General features: G+C 42.5%; 1 long non-coding RNA gene across 1 annotated transcript; it reads right to left on the bottom strand.

The window, feature by feature from the left end:
• Positions 1 to 233: 233 nt before the first annotated feature.
• On the bottom strand, positions 234 to 3,403 carry LOC139589742 (uncharacterized). The gene is made up of 2 exons (XR_011679109.1): positions 3,267 to 3,403; positions 234 to 2,451 (listed from the first exon to the last, which is right to left on the bottom strand). It is a non-coding gene; the product is annotated as an uncharacterized lncRNA (long non-coding RNA).
• Positions 3,404 to 3,885: the final 482 nt, after the last annotated feature.

The raw sequence follows: 3,885 nt of genomic DNA, 5'->3' as shown, positions 1-3,885 counted from the left end.
TGCCTGGTCCTATCTATTTTCACTGCAAGCTAACAGGCCAGATTCTCAAGCAGAAGCCCCTCATTGACAAAAGTAAGTCCTGAAAGTTGGAAAGAGATTGATGGCTGACACTGTTAAAAGTGTATTTACATTTGGCTCCTGGGGGTTTGGCTCTGTTGCTGATACCAAAATGTCTGAGCCCAGTATCAGTGTGTACGTAGCAGAGTGAATATTTGTTGTAAAAACAGCCTACATTATTCATTAATTCTTGAATCCTTTAATTCCTTCATGTCCATTGTACAAAAGAAAACACCTATCTTCCCTACTTACAGATTTTGTAAAGCAGAACTGGCTGGCAAAGCGTGACAGTTGAAAGAAAACAAAAGACATTGTTAAGCATCAGCTACCGTACCTCCCCTGCTGAAATTAACAGAGCCACTGCTTGAAACAAAAGCTGACAGAGCTCTCTGGGAAGCAGTGGGCAGGTGTGTTTGCAGTTTAGTTGCAATCATCCATTGCAGCAGTATTTGCTTCTTCCTCCAAATATTCAGTGCAGTTACAGACAGGACTTAAGGATAGCTGGGCTACAGGCTGGGGCCAGGTACCTGGCAATTCCCATCAATGCACATTTGTTTTCCATATATTCCTTCCAGAAGAGGAAATCTGAGATAAATATTTGTTGTCACATAAAAAAGGAAAGGAGGCCTGAATTCTGCAAACTGCTATTCAGACTCTAAGTTCAATATCAAAGCACTTTATAATTACTAGTCAATTCCAGGTCCTGCAGCCCATGACTTTTCAGCAGGAGCTCACAGATATCATTAAATTTTAGAACAAGCTTTCTTGTAGACAGGAAAATTAATAGAGGTGTTGCTGGAGTCATCCTTCATCTTCTCAAAGGGTGCTGTAGGAGCTTTCAGCTGGGCAATATCTCTCTACACTAAGCAGAGAAATCTCACTTGGACAGAAAAGCCCTCCACCTGAAAACCTCTGTCTTATCTTCCTTCAGAAGGCAGCGGGCTACAGGAGGAAAGTCCTTTCTCAAGGGGAATGTCCAAATCTTTCAACCAGGGCTGCGTCATACCACCAATTTTCACACATTACTTCTCATTCTTCTGTATGGAAAATCCTCTCTTGTTCTCAAGGGGCAGCTGGCTGCCTGCTACAGGAGGGCCACCAAAACGCACTACAAATGTGCACTACAAATGCAAAGCTGCCAAGTATGCGGAAGAAACAAAGGGAAGAAGGAAAAATTTCTTCACTGACAAGCAATCCTACACGTTACTTGTAACAACAGGGAGTAAACACTATTCAGGCAGAAAGATATTTTTCAAGCTGACAGAATGGCTTCCAAGCAAGCATAGTACCTAGCAGAGCCTGGTCCAAGCACGCAGCGAGCACTCGCAAGGCTCTTTTCACTTACAGTAGAATAGATGGGGCCAGACAGTCTGGCAGCCTCACAAAGGCACAATGAGCAGGAGCCCGCTTTCCCTGTATGCCTATAAACACAAGCACTCTACAATCTTTCACAGCAACATGCCAAAGCAAACACCAAATTGACTGTAGTGTTTCAGAGAGAGATGGCCAAAGCTCACAGATATTTTCCATGTGATCCCCTAGAACAATCCAGCACTTTCATTAGTACAAATGTGAAAATATGTGCAGTGGAGAAAAATGAGATTAGCTTTAGAAAGTTTTAGAAAGGAGCATAAACAGAAACGGGTCCTAGCTTGGCCAAGAATTATTCTGATCCCTGTGGAAGCAATGCCAAGGCTGAGTGCTGGGGTGCAGGATCAGTCCCACCCCACTCAAAGCATCACACTTGGTTTCCAGGTGATGTTAACTGACAGTTGCAGTGTCTAAAAATCCTGTCCGTCTTGGCACAAACTGATTTTCTTGAAGGCAAGCAATGCACTCACATCCTTCTGCTCAGACACAATCTCTGGTCATAAAATAGCAATGAGGCTGAGGCAATAAGGTGGAGGATGGCAGCTGGGATAGCCAGTCTCAGGGCACTTGATGTAAAAAGCAGCAGGACCTGAAAAGCAGAGAGGCCCTGTCCTGAACGGCTCAGGAGACACCAATCATCCTGTAGGCCTGCAATGAATCTCAGCACCCCAAAGCAATGTGCCATGGGGCCAATTAACAGATGGTTAGATTGCAGCCCAAAAAATGGCAGAACAGCATTATTGTAGTATTGTGCAGCAGTGCTGAGCTGTGATTCATTGTTTTTGCAGTCTATTTTTGCCACAGACTTGGCTTGTAGTCCAGTTTCACAAACGGTCATCTTCAGCTGGCAATGCATTGAGCCATGGGATTGGGAGATATTTCCAGGAGGCTCTTAAAAACTGACTGTAAAGCCACAGTCTGAAAAATGCCTCTTTGGAACCCAGTACCAGGTGAAGCACTCCCTGAAGGCTGTTCCTACTGTTGCCCTGTGCCTCAGTGGCACAAAGATGAATTTTCATGGAGCTGTGGGAGAAATCAATTTTAAAACTGGTTAAAACAACTGAACAAAAAAGAAGGATTACCTTTAACTTGAACTGGTTCCCCGGTGATTTGCCATGTAGCTGTACCACACTGGCACCATTAAATTAACACAGGAGAGCAAAGGAAATGCTCCTCAAATTTCATCCTGAGGAAAGGAGGGCTACTGCCAGTAGATTGCTATGGCCCACTTTCCAGTGGGATACCTCTGACAGCTAGGTCTGTAGTTTCAGCTGTCCAACCCATTCATCACACTGAAACTAGTCCTAGCCAAGCTAAGGACCTGACCTGCTCGTAGGCTTTCCTGTAGCTCTCTCTTCCCCCAGCTGAACAGGTCCAGGACCCAACACCTCCTCTCACAGGGCAAACAATCCATCCACAGAGGGCCTCAAGATCTCCCAATTAAAATTTTATTTACTGGTCTAAACTCTCACCTAAAAACCTACATTCACAAGACTCACAAGACTCTCATACCACTATAAAGAGAAACTCAGGAGAAGTTTCCCAGAAGACTTGTGACTCTCATGTGAAACCACCATAAAGAAAGTTTAACAGTTGTTGCAATAAAAATCTTATGCAACAAAGATAACTGCACCAGGCTCAGCCTCCAGCACACCAGGACCATGCATAAGGTTTCACATGAAGGTCATGAGAGGCTTCAAATGTTTCAAAGTTTCAAAAGAGATATCATAATAGAGAAACAGAAGAAGGGACATCTTGTGTCTGCCTGCTAAGCCAAGGGGGTCTGACTTGCCTGTATGGGGTGCTTTCAGCAAAAACAGAAGCTCCCAACAGCGTACCTTTGCAGGTCCCTTCAGACAGCATGGCCTTCCTTGTTTTGAGACAATTCGACTGTTTTTGGTGGAGGAAGAATAAAGAAAGCAGTGAGAGGACTGACACAAGACACCCTCTGAAAAGTTAGCCTTTGTAAATGCTATCCTTTCCAGGCTAAAGTACTATGATTTCTTTGTTGCAATTACAGCAAGGACAAAGTTTAACAAACTTACCTATTAATTTGTCTATTTATTTATTAATCTTTGTTTAATAAACTTAGCTATTAATTTGTTTTCATATTATATTTTCTATGAGGAAGAGTCCTATTCTCTTCATATACTATCCATTTTTACATTTTAAAGGCAACATAAGATGGATCTTAAACCTAAGATTATTTCACGTTGCACCTTAGTTTTCAGAAATCTTATATCCATGTCCTCAATATTGCATGACATATGTATGTTTTATATAATAAGTACAGATCACTGAGCATCTGAAAAAGAAAGAAGTAATAAACTTAGAAAAACCCACATCTTATAGTAACATATGAAATTCTGGTTACACCCTTTTGAAGAGCATGCAGCAAAATGAGAAGGGCAGCAGATACAGACATGAGAGGAATAAGTCACCTTCCAATAAAGAGAG

Source organism: Agelaius tricolor, unplaced genomic scaffold, assembly GCF_023055355.1.
Source record: "Agelaius tricolor isolate 1412-34295 unplaced genomic scaffold, bAgeTri1.0.p SCAF_1, whole genome shotgun sequence".
Lineage (NCBI taxonomy): Eukaryota > Metazoa > Chordata > Aves > Passeriformes > Icteridae > Agelaius > Agelaius tricolor.
The sequence above is the reverse complement of the archived record's forward strand: the minus strand, read 5'-3'. Positions and strand labels throughout refer to the sequence as shown.